The sequence below is a fragment of the Pyrgilauda ruficollis genome, unplaced genomic scaffold (genome assembly GCF_017590135.1).
Source record: "Pyrgilauda ruficollis isolate IOZ18807 unplaced genomic scaffold, ASM1759013v1 scaffold99, whole genome shotgun sequence".
In the NCBI taxonomy this organism is placed as follows: Eukaryota; Metazoa; Chordata; class Aves; order Passeriformes; family Passeridae; genus Pyrgilauda; species Pyrgilauda ruficollis.
Genome location: NW_024532043.1, coordinates 1,766,719 through 1,784,051, shown reverse-complemented (window position 1 = coordinate 1,784,051; position 17,333 = coordinate 1,766,719).

Genomic DNA, 17,333 nt, shown 5'->3' with positions numbered 1-17,333 from the left:
TCCAATACACATGAACTTGCTGTTAGTGTGAAGAAGAGAGACAAATTACTCATCACAGAAGAAATAAGCACAAGTGGGCCCCAGAAATGCTGGCTGCTATATTTAGCTTATAATACTAATATAGTCGTGCCCTCTTCCCTAATGGCAGCCCTGTGAGATTCTATCTAGATTTTATGATCTTATATGGAAAGTAATTCAGCTATTTGGGAAACTATGCTCTGTGCACACAAACAGTGAGACTACTTACGTCTGTCCTCTGTGTTATCAGTACCATTAAAAAGTCACATCAGTTGGGAGGATCTGCTGCTTTATGGTTTCTGCTGTTAATGTCTCTAAGGAAACCACTTTACTAACCCACACTTAACAGTGCTTGCCACACTTTACACACAGGCAGGGAAAGAAGAAATAGTACAACAGAAATTCTGTTCTTTATGTAAATGTGTCAGTAAATGTATAAGTATTAATCATCTTTATGTTTTTTTAAGTTGGAGACTCTGGTTTAGCTTAAGTCCTACATTTATGTAGGTTTCCACAGGAGTGAACTGGATGAAGACACTGTGCCACAGATCTGGTCAGCACTTTGAAGTGAATTTTTCTATTACTGAAGGCCATAAGGACTAGAAAGGACTGTGTTTTGGTAAGAAAGACAATGAATGTAGGGGAAATGATGAAACAGTCTAAGGTTAAAATGTGCATTAAAACCATTTGAGTTGTCTCCTTACTTTTTCATTTCATAGAAGGACTCCTTGTGCTTATGAAATTTAACGGGAAACATGTTTTTAGAGTAGAAACTCATGACAAGATAAAGAGAAATATTATTTTCACCTGAGTCTACTTCTACATGATTTATCAAGTGCCTTGAGGGACTACTTTTCAAAATGACAGTTTTTGTCCCACACTGATGATTTTACATCTTTCAACATTTTTTTAAGCTTAAACCATTTCAGGCCCAGCAGAATCTGACCACAGAAACTGCCATGGACCTTTCTAGGATAGTACAACAATTTGGACAACACTGTTGCGAGTTGCAGGAGTGGGAAGGGAGCTGAAGCTCCCTTAGTGCTTCTGGCTTCCATGGTGCACTTCATTTTAGCAGCCCAGATTTAATAAAGGCTAAGGAATCACTATTGTGCTGAAGAGAAGAGGGTTTACTAACCTGTGATTCTGTCTTTAGGAGTGCTGAGAGGTCTTATTTGAGAGAGATGGTATCATGTCCCTTCACAACAGGGACATTAACTATGTCAGTTAAAACTTCTGTGTGTCTCACCTATTGGTCAGAGACATACTGGTCTTGAATTATGGTAAGTTTTCTATAAATATGTTTACCCAAAACACTATCTGCCCAAACATTTAAAGCATTCCTTCCAGATGGAAGATGTAGAACTATATTGTACTCATGGAAGAGGTAATTTCAACACAACCCAAGCAGAAAAGAATTTACAAACAGAAATTTTGTGACAATTTTTTAAATGGAATTTCAATTTATTTAAATAAATGTATAAGTGTATAAGAAAATATTTTTATTTTAATAAAAGGTATTCCTTTTTTTCAGAAAAAATAATATTTTATTTCAATATTTTAAAAATATCAAAGAGCATGCATCATTTATTAGTGTAGCCAAAGATGGATTGACATAAAATTTTCCTATGTAGGAAGAGAAATATCTTTGTTTCTGGCTAGCACACAATAGAAGCAGTAATAATAACTATGCATTAAAATTAGTCTGTCCTTTAAGCAAACATTTCAAACTGATGATAGAGGAAAGTTAATACAACAGTTTAAATAGATTCCCTGGGTAGGGTTAACATGAATCTTCCATTTTCAGGGTGCATAGAAATATAACAGTATCACTTGAAAGAATATTGTACAGGTAGGTAGAGATTACATCATAAGGATTTACAGCTGCAACCTAGCTTGAGTGTGCATTTATAGGTACAATAAAATCCTTAAAATTGCCTTTGTAGCATTTCATAGTTCCTGTATTTAAAAGCATAAAGCTGACATAATATTAAAAATATGACTCACGAACACATTTCTGAAAAAGAGTTAAATTCATTTCATTTGTGAAATATTATGTACTATAGGTACTCAGTCCCCATACAGTATATTTAAATATACTTATATATGCTTATGAAAGCCTACAGCTGAATGTAATTTGGTATGAATGATTATCTGTTTGAAATTTCACTCATTATTAGTCATTTCTCATTTGTTATTCCAGTCATACTGTCATGGAACCAAAATGCTGCCATTCTTAAGTAAGCAGTCACAGCAAGATTCATTTTCAACATGTGTGGAGAAAGTATGTCCTATGGGACAATCACAGATTATCAGGGTGAAGAATTCCATGCTTGTAAACAATTCTAATGCTTGCAGAAATAGGGAAAGGTTTCCTGATAACCTGAGAGCAAAAATGCTTGTAACCATGTCAGTTGTTAGCTGTAGCTATTGTTTTAACCAGTTTCATGATTTAAGATGATTTTTACACTTTTTCTACACTTGGACTGTACAAAGGCAATTTGGAAACTTCAAGGTCCTTATTGGAAGGAGACTGCATTAACTGGTTTCTCCAGGTCCTTCTTCTACTCTCGTAGGCATAAGACAGGACAATGTCAGTGCTCCAAAGTGAGATGTTGTGCAAATTTGCTTATTTGGGGCTTAAAACAGATGTAAGCAGACAGAGGTTGGTGTGTTTTTCCTGGGACATGACATAGCCAATATGATTGTGTAATGCAGACCCTTTTTACAAGCAATAATATCACGGAAAATATGACACCATAAAATTTTAATTGAACCCCATATCATTAAGCAGTAGAGTGAAAAAGTACATGCAGTATCCCTGCACAGCTACTTGATGTTATCTGTCTGCCCTTTCACATGAGCCAGGAGAACAAGAACGTTAACAAATAGCTTCTATTCTCACAACTCAAAGCAGGGGAAGAATAACAAGTTGTGCAAGTGGAAGAAGAAATATTAGACTTTGTGTTACTCCTTTCCTTTTCCCTCTCTTCTGAAGTGTTATTAGTAACTGAGGTAAGTAAAAATGTTGTAAAGGTTTAGTGTCCTGTTACCTGCTAATTCTTATATCTTCCTCAGTCACTGAGATTTTACAACCAGCTATAAGGAGATTACTTTAAATCCTTTTCCGTCACTCTGAAAAGTATTCTTAAAGGGACCCTGATAGGAGTTGCAAGTTCATATTTTTATTTGGAATTTTGGAATCTGGTACAAAGTTGGAGTTTGTAGAGTCTTTTAAAAAATAATTAATTTTTTCAGGTATTGAAAATAAAACCCAAAACCCTGATATTGTGTGTTGTTACTTTATGACTTTATGTTCCTTGCTCAGCGGAGAGAGGATTATTAAAATAGATGTCTTTCTTTGTGTTCATACGACACTAACTTTTTTTTTATGTTAAAGACTTGTGACCTAGGACTAAAAAACCCCAAAATGTTGCAGTAGGGCTTTCAGTTATTTCTCCAAAATAAGTAAGAATTGTCCTGCATTTACCAGCAGGATCTGCGGGACTCGTCCTGCATCCCACCAGCTCTAAGAGTGTCTTAGTCACAAGCAAATAAGAATCTCCATTGTCTCAGAGACTCCTGCTAACCATTAAAACCTGATGAAACCAGCTGAAGAATAGTTTTTTCAGATACTTTTTTAACAACTGGCTTCACATACTCATTATTACTCACTGTGATGACTACTATACATATAAATGAACATAAACACATAAATAAATGCAAAAATCATTTAACAGAGTCCTTAATAAAGAAATAAGAAATCATTATAGAGATGGCCAGCCTGTCTCCTATCAAATAGATGCAGTGGAACTGACTTTTGAGCCCACAAGACTTATTACATAGGTCCATGGCAGCACATTGATCTGTTCTGCTTTTATAAATAATTTATAAATGTCCACTAATAAAGGTGTACTTTTACTTTTATGTCTGTAAAACAGAGCTATTTTGTGTAAATTCTGTTTTTACCAGCCCTTGACTCTGGCCCAAAATTGAATGCAATATGGCTCCTGCTGAAATTTCAAGCATGTCTATCTTTTAATTTTTTTTATAATGCCATATGGCCAGGAATACTGAAATATAATACATTGTCATTTACTGACTTTAGGGAGCTCTTCCTCAATTTAATTAAACAGGATAACTCGCTAATGCAAGTGCTGCCTATCACACATGAGGAGTCTAAAATGATAAATGAGTTACAAACGAAGCCCTTTGTGGAAGTTGAGACAAATTCTTTTGACTGAAGAAATGGGCTCTCATCTGCAAATATTTTGTATTTCTACTTTTCTGACAGCCAGGGGTGAGCTTATGTAGATAAACACAACCTTTTAGCTGCAGAAAAACCTGCTGGTAGCTTGCATTGGATTAAGACGGATTAATGTCTCTTTACTTAAATTCCTATTGTCATTTTTTCAGTCGTGTATTTCACACTGGGAAAAAACAATAGTTATAGTTTGAATTTATTTGTCTGAGGTTTTGTATTTTAAAGAATCCCAGTCCAGGATATTCGTGTCCTTGTCACAATTTTCTCTGACTGATTGAATGGGATCTTAGGTGAATTATTGCACATGGATGCAGGAACAGCATAGATTTAAGCTGGCATCTTTCCTTTTCTTGCCCTGATGTCTTTAGTTTTCTTGATCACTCTCTCTGAACCCTAAACTACATAGTGTCAGAGGGCACATTAGAGTCTACCTGTCCAGTACCAGAAGAGAACGATGAACTAAACCTAAAGATCAAAATGACCTAATTTAACAATTGGCACTGTAGTTCAAATATCTTTTGCAAAATAATGTGAAGGACTTCATTTTCAGACCAGTATCAGAATAAAATATCAGAAGTCTAAACCTTAAAAAATATAGTAAAATAAGATCCTTGTACTTCAAACAGCTCTAGTTTGGGTATCTTACAAGTATCTGAAATCCTGAATACAAATCTCTGGAATGCCCCCAAAGTGGTCTGTGAATATGTAATTACAGAATCACAGACCACTTTGGGGATATTCCAGGGAATTTTATTTGGCATTTCAGAGATACAAGCTTTCTTAATTTACCAGAAACAATGCCAATGGAACTGGAATATCAGGAAGAAGTAACAAGGCATGTGAACTGTGTTACCTGGTGATGCCAAATATGTTTCAGTGGTTTGTGGCTTCATATTTTCTAAAATTAAGTTGCTTTATTGTCCAGTTTATGTATGAAATAAGCTGCAAATATTTTAGATATGTTCACCATGAAATTTGTCATTGAAGTGTATGTCTCTTCAATGAAAATTGCACTTCACACTTATTTCAAGGGGTCTGCATTGGAAATTGTCAGCATGGCCCTTGCAATGCTCTTCTGAGAGCCCACAGTCTGTGCCAAAAAGAAACCAAAAAAACCCCTCAGAGAAATGGCAGCCAGATTTCCACCACTGGGGCCCTATAAACTAGGATTACTCATTTAGGGGCTTAAACAGGAGCAATGGCTGCTACATCTGTCTTAGAATTCTGAGGGCTGCCCCCACTCGCCTCACAGTGTCTCTGACAGCATGAGAGCATTATTTCCCAGTGCCACCTTCTAGCATTGCCTTATGAAGAATTTATATGTTTTGAGTTTTCCTTCATGGCAGGCGTCCAGCAGTGCTGTACTATAAACCTGCCACAAAGAGTGAAAAAAACACAGTGTTCAGTTCAGCTGGGGCCCCAGACTGATTAGCTCAGACAGGCCGAACTTCTAAAGGTTAGTGAGTCTGAACCTCAGCTGATTCACTGAGCACCATCAAATTATGTACGACTAAGGAGGCAGCAAACATTTTAAAAGACTAATTGCTTGAGAAGGTTGTGGAGGGTGATTAATACACTCAGATCCTTTATTAGAGTTCTCTTGAGGAACCCTAATGAAATAACAAATTCAGAGAGAGGACAAATTATTTTCCTTTTTTGGCACGTAGTTATTTGAGCAGAACAATGCTGCCAGCTGAAGGCATCATTAAAGGGATGGCTTACTGTTACACACCAAAACCCCTACTGTGATAAATGGCAAATAAAACATGTCTTTCATCCACACATCAAGGCAGTTGGGGACGGGCGGAGCAGGGCTACCAGGACCAGGCTCTTGGCGTTACCAGGCACAAATGGCCTGTAGAGGGCTCTCGAGGTCCTCAGCTGAGCCTCCTAACCCAGTTTCACCGGCTGCAGCTGGAGGTTTTCTAAGGTCACTGAGGCCCGTCTCAAAAGAGCTAAACAAAAGGATCCTTCAGCATAAGCATGCATTTTTTTTTCCTTTTCTATGGCCTTGCTGTTTCTATGTATTATCTCTAGCCACAACTTTGCCTGCATTATTTGCTTTAGCAAACAGATGTTAGAAAGTCACTGCTAAATATAAGTCTCCCCTGTAACAGCCATTGTGGAAAAAAAAAAAAGGAAAAAATGCAACAAGCTTGGAATAGGAATGAACACTTTCAGTATTTCTTGCTTACTGTCATCTTTGAGGCAACGGTACTATAGACACACAGAACACAGATTACTTGTTTATATTTAGTTGGCTCATTTTGTTCAGTTCCTAGAATGATCTGGGATGTGCAGGAACACAAATATTGCATTGAATATCATTCTTTAAAGCTGACTTTATTGCAGAATACACGCAATTTTTGACACATATGAGTGAATAGCAGAACAAGCCACACAGATTACTTATTAACCTGCTTATATTAAAACCGAAAACCAACCTATGAGCAAGTGCTATACATGTACAAGAACATGAAGCCTGCAGCAAATTAAATTTACATATATATTTCATGGCAATGAAACCCTTGTCTTGTGAGTTAATAACACGTTTTAATTGCTTGCAGACATGGTTTTCTTTTGCAAAAATATGGCTTGTATGGCTATGGAGGAAGAAGAATGCTCTTTCCCCTTTGAAAATAGCTGGGTTTTAAATCCAAAATTCTTGCTGTGATTATCTCTCTATATAGATCTGGAAAATTCAGAAGGAACAGACTATTACAGCAACCTTAGTTCCTGTCTTTCCTTGTCTGGTTATACTGAAAGGAAGAACCCTCTAAAATTAGGATAATTGGGCTGTTTTTTTGTTTCTAGTAGATTTCCTTTATGGAAGGGGACATCCTGTAGCAGTCCTTGATGGCACCTTCTGGCATTACTTGTTTGTTTGCCTTTTCAGGAAAAAAAGGTTTTTTTCTATTTTATTACCTTTACTTCATGTTCCTATTTCCTTTCCTTGTAATACCAGGGTGGCTTTAGCTAGGACAAAAGTTATATACGAAAAACTTACATCCTGTTTTTGTATGCAGTATGCAGAAACACAGCTGTAGAAGTAGTCTTGTAGTTTTTCTTTCTTACAGGATCTCTGAATAAGCCATTCAACGTACCAGTTGGTTCCATTCTCCTTAACTGTAGTGGCAGCTGCTACTGAATTTCTGAAGCTGAATTTGCTGGGATTGTGCAGTAACCACTGGAAAGAAAATACATGATCTTAAGGGAGAGAATTGTAAGTAACAACAGGAAGCTATGACCATGTCACCAGGTGTTAGACACTCACAAGGCACATCTCAAGGCACTGAATGACATGTACAAAAAACCTCATGACTCTTCAGGTGTTCCCAGCTTTATAGACTTTTACTACTTTTTCATGTCTTTAGATCAGCTAAGGGTAGACAGCCATTGCTCTCCATGTTAAATGGCTGTGGGCAGTGAGATCTGTATGTGGTAAGACCGTCAGGCTCATGTACAAACTGTTCCTTTGGACTGCTATATAAGCATCTATAAGTACCTACTGACTGGTACTGTTGAGAAGCTTTTCAGTCCTAAGTTTGCAATACTGTAGAATTTTATGCAAAATCTCTAATCTCCTGAAGTGTGGGAAACCAAATTCCTTTAAGCAGTCGGGTACTGTACATGTCAGGGGAAATAGTAGATCTTTCTTATCTGCCATTGCTCCATTACTCAGGAGTCATACAGCACATGCCACTGCTGGAGGCTGGGAGACTGAGTAAGGCGGTGGCTAAAGTTTTCTGAAAGTGTTACAGTATATTTAAGTTTTCCTGGATATGTTCTGGTTATTTTGGGCAGAGATTTTCTACACAAGGGTTTTGAAGACTTAATGTATTTTTCCAAGCCCTAGTAGGTCATAATCTGCCAACCAAGAACCACACATCTGGAATTCTTCAATATACTGCAAACCAGCTTCATATGCACCAAACCATCTGCAGATGTGCAATGTGGTTCGTTCTTTGCATGTCCAGGAGGTTCAACATGTCCTAAAAATTCTGGGTTTACTGTGTACGTGTAGAAGATATATATATGCTGATAGATTTCCAGACCAGATGTACTGAGATGCTGTGCACTGACAGTGACAAATTGGAAATTTTGACTCTATAGAGTTTTGATCTGAAGGATATTCTAGCCTTTTGTGTTTCAAGCACTAGTCCTCCATGTCATTTTCTCTAGGCATTCCATGAAATGTCAGTAGTCACCAGTGATACCCTAATGCCAGGGGAGCTGACTAACATCCATAGTGTCAGCTGGATACTGTCAAAGGCACAAAGGTTCAGATTCATGGTGTGTCTTCCATTCAATGCCCATTACCAAATACCTTCCTGAGCATTATGCCCCACTCTTCTTGCTAGATCACAGAGAAACGAGCATTGCTTCCTGGAGGCATGTTCTCTTGGGACAACAAGACCAGCCATGTTAAAAGAGGCTTTGGAAGGTGTCAGTCCAACCTGCTGCTCAAAGCATGGTCATCCTGGCCAAACTACTCAGTTTCTTCTTGAAAATGTCTGAAGAATGAAAAGTTTCTGAAACCATTGCTGCTCCAGACTGTAAATCCCAGCTCTTGGCCCCTCTTCATGGGGTATCAAGTGCTCTATCTCAATGCCATCCTGGTCTCCCACGATTAAATTCACTCCAGTTCACTGATCAGTGCTGTGGGCTTTCAGACTATACACAGTTTTTCAGAGCTGTTAAATGTCATGGAGTAAGAGGCACAAATCCTTCCCTGATGGGTGCGCTTCTTGCTGATATAGTCCAGGAGGTTGCTGGTTTTCCGTGCTGCAGGACACAGCCCGTGGTTCATGCTCAGCTGTCTGTGTCAGAGCACAATGAGGGCTGGCTTTTCCCTGAAGAGCAGGAGCTGAAATGTGAGCTCAGTGCCCGGGCTTGCAGGGCACGGCCTCTCCAGCCAGTGTCCGTCCCACAGTGCAGGAGTGGGGTGAGCGGGGCAGGCCTGGAGATGGTGCCCAGCCTCAAGCACAGCCTGGTGCTGGCCAGACAGGTCCGTGCTGGCAAGGCAGGTCCTAGGTCAAGCTGGGAAACCAGTTGGGCTTAGCTGGTTTGTCCATCACATGAGGTTCAGAGGGCCATGGACAGGCCTGGATGGGTCAGTCTGTGACTGAGAGAGAGAGCCTCGTCTGAGAGCGGATCCCAAAAGTCAGAGGGTGGGAAGTCCTGCTGTGTCTTCCTACAGCTCCTTTTCCACCAAAGCTCTGTTGAGCCAGCTGGTCTCAAACTCAGCCCCTCTGGCACCCAAACCCTGGGAGGGCTGGAGAGTGCATCCAGGATACTGACAGCTGTCTGTTGATCCTTTGCAGAAAAGAAGATCCCCCAGATCCTTTGCAGAAGAGCTGCTCCGCAGTCAGTCTCAGCCTGTACAGCTGAGTACATATTTCTATCCCATGTACAGGGTTATGGATTTGTCCCTGTTGAATTTCATAGACTTCCTGTTGTTGCATTACTCCAGTTTGGATAGGTGCTTCTGCCCCTAGATGGTGACCCAATGACCCATGCAGCACTTTGCTGTCATCCACAGACTGCATGAGTGTGAATTCCATCTCTTCCAGACAAATGATGAAGATATTACACTCAGGCAATAGCAGTATAAACCCTTAAAGAACATCATTTGTAACCAGCCTCAAAGTGTGAACCATCAGCTCCATGATCTTGCCAAGGATCAGTGCACTGGCTGTCCATCCAGACCATAGCATCACAACCTGGGTAAAACAGTACTGCTGGGAGCATATCTAGAGTCCTTTTGAGGTTGACTCTGCTGTTTCTCATCAGCTGCAGAGTTATTTATCGCAGCAGACAATCATATGAAGTCTCTCATGGCCACACAACAACTCTACTTCATTCCTTACTGTCTTTTTGACACTTGATAAAAGATTAACTAATGACTCTAGCAGTTTTTAGCTATGTTATGTGTATTTTATTCCTCTAATATTATCTTCATAAAAATACACGAGGGAAAAAGGACAGGAACAGATAACAAGGGAACATCTTGTGATAAACTTGTTAAATTTCTAGATTTAATAAAGAATACAACAACGTGGCTTTATGGATCAGATGTTCTTGCATTCATAATTCAGGGATTAAATGGGAACATTCTTCTTATTTCAAAAGGATAGGATAATCACTTGCTATTTTATATGCTCAAGTTTTGAATTTCATTTTAGAGACTTTGAAGAATATTCCTCCTTCAGCCTGAATGGCTTTTAACTTCCCTTTTCAAACTTTGAATTCTAAAAAATGCATAACATCTCCATTTCTTCTAGATCTTCTGTACTAACTTCACTATAATAGCAGTGATCTAAAGCCCATTGAAGTGAGCACAATTCTTCCTTTAACATAAGTCATTTCCGGATCAAGCGGTAACTGACAAAGCATGCTAAGTTAATTTTTAATTCTTTTACCTGTGGCTTTCTGATGAGGATATACAAAACCATATCTAGGATGTAAAAGAAAAATCTGTGGTGAATAGCAGCTTCCCTTCATGTCCCAGATGCCTGAGCATAGACTATTGTTCTTGAATTAGTTGTTATAGTAATTTAATTTTAATGTTTGTATAATAAGCTTATTGTCTAAAAGTTCTTTTGAATGCTTGATACCTGATTGCAGGCAGAAATCTGCTGTCGTTGTCAGCTACCATGTTTGCCATATGTTGATTCTTTGGTTAGGGTAGTAAAGTTCAGACTACTAACATCATGACTGAGTCTGGAATATAATCAGGAAGACTGTAGATATCTTACTAGCAGCAGACAGAAAAACAGGAGAAGGCATTTTGAAAAGTGTTAAGCTGCTCAGGATAATCAGATGTAGTTAGCTCTATAATGCTGTGCCTGAGCTAACAAGCCCTGTGTAGAAGAGTGACTTAATTGTTTAAACAACACTAATGCTACTAATTGCACTAATAGCAGGTGATCCTTGCCTGGTGAAACAGCAATAAGTGAATAGCATCTGCACATGGCCAAGAGCATGACTGCTGTATATTGACTGTATAAACCCACCATAAATTCCCAAAGTAGTGTCCTGAGGAATATTATGTTACTTCTACCTTCAGTGGTTTGCAAGGTACTGTAGAGAAGTATACATTGCCACATGTGTATGGCAAAAAGGTTGGATTTCTGCTTTGCTGGGTTATCTTCAGAACTTGAAACACTATCAGCACTGGCCCTCAGTCCCTAGCCAAGTACCCTTCCAGAAATTCAGCCAGGAATCCAGTGAGATCTTGTCAACAGCAGATGTATTGGGTTAAGGGTTTGGGTTGAACAAATCATTACATACCAATGCGATTTTTTTAAATTGAAAATTCTAATCAGCATTACTAGTGAGGTCTTCCAGCTCACAAAGGGCACTTCCAACACACAGTCAACATTGCTAACATGTTCTTCATAAGGAATTTTAGGAAACTGCCAGTTTTTGTGGTTTGGTTGTTTTTTTGTGGTTTTTTTTTTGTTTGTTTGTTTGTTTGTTTGTTTTGTTTTGTTTTGTTTTCCTAAAGCAATGTCCAATAATACTTTTGATACAAATATATGGAAGTACAAGTTTATATTTACCTTTAGCAATTATTTCTGTGGACAAAAGTCAGAGCATGTCTGAAACTAAGTTATTTTGCTTAGAGCGCAGAACATATTTTTTGATGCTAACACAACTGTAGCACAAAACCACTGAGCTATTTCACTATAGGACAAGTCACTAGAGAACAAAACCAACAAAAACCACCAGGCATTCCTATCTGTAATGTTTCAAATGTATACTAAGGGATATGATTTCTGGAATTCGTCATGCATAGTTGCTACCAAAATGTAGTGACAATCTGAAACCCAAAGCTGTGTGCCATTTCTAAATTTTTTCTCAGCTATGAGTCCATCACACTTTCCTAATGATGTTCTAGTTTAGCACTGACCTTTAATAGTTCCTTTACTTTTCTTTTGTCTTACAGGAGCAACTGTGTAGCACTCTTTTGATGTAAATTCAAGTAGCAGGCTTTCTGTGACAGCTGCGTGTACATGTGAATGGTGTTAATGCTGTCAATCCCAGTGCCACAAAGTTTCCTTGTAGCAAAGCACTGGATAAAAATTTCCTGATGGAACCACTCCAGGTTGCTGTGTATGCATCAGACCATATTAGGAGTCTTGGAAAATTCTTAAATTTCCCTTAAACTCAAGAAATTGCTACATCATCTCTCCTTTAGAACTTGATAGAGTAGCACAGAATTGTGGAACGGTTTGTTCAGTGGAGGCTACTTGTTAATCTTGCATTGAAGTCAGGGGAAAAAAAATAGGGATAGGACACAACAGCAGTGGATTTTACAAAGGTTAATCAAAGCATGTTTTCACCTTGCAGTGAAGTGTGGAATTGAGTCTCAGGCTAACCATTATATAAACCAGTGTTTCCACACCTAGCGACATGTTGTTTCCAGTCTTGGAAACTATAGTTGACTCTTGAGGCTTTTTTGGGGTTGGGCTGCTACAATTCCTGATTTCTGACTTGGGCCAGTGCTACCTTAGATACTACATATCATATGAATAAGTTCCTATACAAGTATTTTTTGTGTTATTAGTACAAGGGACAGAAAAATAAGATATAGATTACATTCCTTATTTTTCTAACACACTATGATATTTTGACATACCTACGCAACTGAATATCTTTTTTTTTTTTTTTTTAGCATCTGCTGGAAATATTTAAGGGTGTCTGTGAAATAAAAAATGGAGAATTTAGGTTACCTGCGTTACATTTTGGAAAAGCCCTAGAAATTCTCTGAGAAGTTCCTGGGTATAGGGTGTGCAGAAAATTTCCCCTTTCCTGTATTTTTAACCTCCAAATCAAAGTGCTTAAGGTTCCCTTTAATCTTGTGTCATGTGAACTTAAAATGCAAAATAATCTCTCTGCAAACAAGCCTTTAATGACTCCTCTCCAAGCTTCAATTTTTAAGAGCTGTTATTTGCATCCTTCTTTCCCCAGCCTCATTCCTTCAAGCCCAAATCTGCATTTCCTGTTGTCTTCCTGTATGAACAGTCTCCAGTGGTCCTCTTGTTTTCAGGAGATTTTAATAACATCCTTGCTGATGTATGGCTTATTCCACAGCTAAATGGCTGGTTATTAACATAAGAGTTCCATTCTAACTCTGGGATTTATAATGTGATAGATGAGTAATGCAAATTAATAGACAAATATCATGTATATAGGTTAAGAAAAGTTTTATAGATTTATAGTTATGTTGTATCCCCTCGCGTGGTTATCAAGGGACAGCTGGAGTTGGGACATCTGAGAGGGTTGGCTTGTCACTATGGTGACATCTGACCTCCAATCAGGTCAGGTCTGAGGAAGAGATCTCCACCTCTGGACTGCAAACAAGGGGTTGATGGACAGAGCTTTGGGAGGGGTTAAAGGGTTAAAAAGGAAAACCTCCATTGTGAGGAGGCTGAGCCCATGGTGGGGAAATTCTTTTGCTCCCAGCGTCATAACCTTTTTTCTTTATTCAGTCTTCTGTTGTATTTTTTATGAGGTTTAATAAACCTTCCTGAACGATGAAAAGTGAGTAGCTCACAAAGTGAATTTCTTACAATAAGTTCTACCAAAGGATTTCCAAATCATCAAAGAACAAAGAAAATGAGAAAGACAGGAACACTTCATAGGCTCAAAATGACTAGCTAATGTCTAGTAGCCATACATGTGAGAGAACATATTTTTACAACCGTTTACAATTTTGAAACTATCAGACGCTTTTAATAACAACTGTCAATATACAACAGCTGAAACATCCTAATGGACAGAGTTAGATTTTTTCTTCCTTGCTTTCAGCAAATTGAAGTGGATGAAAGAGAAGCACAGAAAGAGATATTATATCTGAGCGAAAATAGGAGAACACTTATTAGATGATTTTAAAATGCTAGAGAAGGTCTTGCGACTAATCTAATTTCTATGAAAAACATTAGGACAAACTCTATTAGAGCTAATACCTTAACCTCCCCCTGCCTTCATTCTTCATTGTCTGAGAGTGCTTTAGATTGTGCTGTGAGGGAGCAGCCCAACTGCTGATTCATAGAGTGAGCTTTGGCATCAGCCTCTTGACTGCTCTTGGGGCTTGCACATGAGCACTGGAAGAGAATAAAAGGCTGTGTTTGACAACCTACACTCCTTTAAGTCATGCAATTCAAATCAATGGCCAGTACATTTGAGTAGACCATATGAATACTGGGTGGGGGAGGATTGAAGTAGCAGCACTGAGCTCAGGTGTTCCAGTAAGAAAAGCATGGCATTGAAGAGCGAGCCCCTCATATTTTTGCTTGATTTCATCTCAGACTTGCTTGAGGTTTGAAAGAAAATTGAAATTCCTTTTAAAGAAGCTTATTTGGATCTACCTTACAACTCTCAAGCATTGACAATGGCTCCAAAACCTACGTGATTTTCATGTCCACTGGAAATATATTTCTTTATTTAGCCTTTATTATTCTTAGAAGTTATATTTAATTTTTCAAAATGGATGTAAATTATTTATATTACTTAGAATTAATTTATTACTGAAACTGCTATTCTTGCTCGAAGTTATGGGAAAGTAAATCCATATTTGGTATTTAAGACTGAGCTTGTACATGATTCCTTACCACTATTTTGAGGGAGATGTGAACAAATCTTGAAGTAGAAATTTCAGCTTGCCAAACCAAAACTCAAAAAAACAAAGAAGCAACCTCAAAAACCACACAAACCAATAAAAAAAGTGCTCAATTATTAGGTACTATGACTTCAGGGTGCAGCTCACAGCATAATTGCTGTGTTAAGAAAGATAAGGTTGGTATAGCTGTCTAACCCAGGGCAGAGCATTTCAAAGACTTACCTGTGCACACGAGTCAGTTTAGCTTTAAACTAAAAAAATTTAGCCTTGCTTGTCTGCTTGGGTTAATTAGCCCAAATTAGAGATAATTAGTGAGCTAGCTCAGGTGGAACAATATCCTGCTGCAACTATCTAGTTTCTGGTTCTGAACCTGGTTTCCCCTGAGGCGACTCAGTGCTCTCTGCTGAGCTGTATGGTGAGAGCTTGCCCTGAATAACTCGTCCAGGTTCAGCTGAGTGCAGTTCAGAGCCAGGAATAGAACTGCCATCAGTTGACTTCATGACCTGCGTGAAACCATGCTGATGTTGGTTTTCTCAGAGTTCTTGATTTTATTTTTAAAAAGCCTTCAATTTTTCAGCTGAGCAGCTTGAGGCATAAAGAGGTCAGTTAATGGCACTACTGGGAGTAGCACCTGGTATCCTTTGGAGAGAATATCCCCAGCTCTTTGGCTCTAAGCAGCAGAACATGCAGCCTCCTTTAGACTTACTCCAGAAATGATCTATAAATAAAACAGCGCCAGGTTTGTTTTGAGCCCACACATAAGGAGTTTATTTGAAGGCACCCTCAGGCAGCCTTTTCAGTTATGAAAGAAGTTCTGAAACTGCTCTGCTGTGGCTGAGACATTTTAGATAGTCTCCGGGTTATATAGTAAGTAGTACATCATTTTAGTTGCCCTTTAAGGTTCCAGAATGTTGCCCAGATCTGTAAGATAACAAGCTGGCATTCTTCTTCTCACGTATTTGTGCTTTCTGCCAATTGCAGCTCCTCCTTCCCTGTTTTTTTTTTTAAATTTCTCCTCTTTCCTCCCTGCACCCTGTTGGGAAAGAGAGCTGACAGAAGGCAAGAAAGGTTAGTGTGAGCTCCATTACAACCAGTGCCTGCTGATACGTGCTGTTAAATGAAGTGTGGATTGTTAATGGCCCTTTTTTTCCCTTGTGAAGGGTTAGCTTTTTCCCTTTATGATAAAAGAGTGATTCACATACACATCACTGTTCAGATCCAAATACTAAGCTTTATATATTCTGTTTCTGATCTCAATTGGACAAGTGAGATATTTTTACAAGTAAGGGTTAACTCCATTGCAAACAAGATTTCATAACTGCTGTCTGTTTTTTGCTGGGTCCAAGGCAGCTGAAAGCTAAAGCTGTATGTTTATCTACATTACCTGATGCAGTGGCTTAGTAATCTTTTCACTGATGCACTCAAGAAACATGTGGTCTTATTAATCTTGAAAAATAATAGGAAAGAAGTGACATAATGGCCAGATATGTCATGCATTAAGTGGCAGGTAAGTTCTCAAATTGTGGTGTCTACATTGTGGATGAGATGTTTCAATATATATATGGATAGAAATTTATTCAGTTTAAGGATATTTTGGATTTAGGCCTACAAGCAAATCAGTTAAAAAGTCATACAGTTTCCTGTTTTTGCTAAACAGAGATGGACTATAAGCCTATGTTCCCTGAAATCCATATTTTATACTGAAGTTCTGCTTCTGGATATCCCAGAATGTTGGAATAGCAGACAATATAATGACTAAAGAGAATCTTACTGGCAGATGACATACAGAATTTGCATAATTAATAGAGGAGGAAAAAACTGTTTGGACAAATATAAAAGAATTTATCCAACATCACTTTTGAGCAAGCCTATAAAGTATTTAAGTGGAAGAATAATGAAAGGTGTGAAGTTTTGTGGATAAGAAAGCAAATGTTAAATGAGTTTGTTGTAGGTGGATGGTACTAATCTAGCTAGGTGTTGTTAATTTACAAAAGAGCTGTTACCTTTAGACGAGGGAAACAATAGGCTTTATCTGCCTATAAAAAGGTAAAGCCAATGCTGTGGTACCAGCCAACAAAAGGGATTAATACTAAGATTGTAAAGTAAACCTGAGACTGGTTGTAAAGAATGACACCAAATTATCATTATGAAAAAACCTGAAGAAAGTTATGACTGAAATTTCTCAAGGCTCAATCTTGGAACCATTACTTAATACTTTCACTAATTTTCTTTTTGTGCTGAAGTCATTAATTCTTATAAATAGTGTTGAACACACAAAGTTAATAATCAGGTGTGCTGGGATATCTTGAAGAAAGAAATAGAAAGAATTGAGGTAATTGAAATAGGATAAAATATTAAAATAAAGAAGGCAGCCTCTGTACTGAAGAAATAAAATTAATTTCTGTTCAGGGTAATCAGTGGACT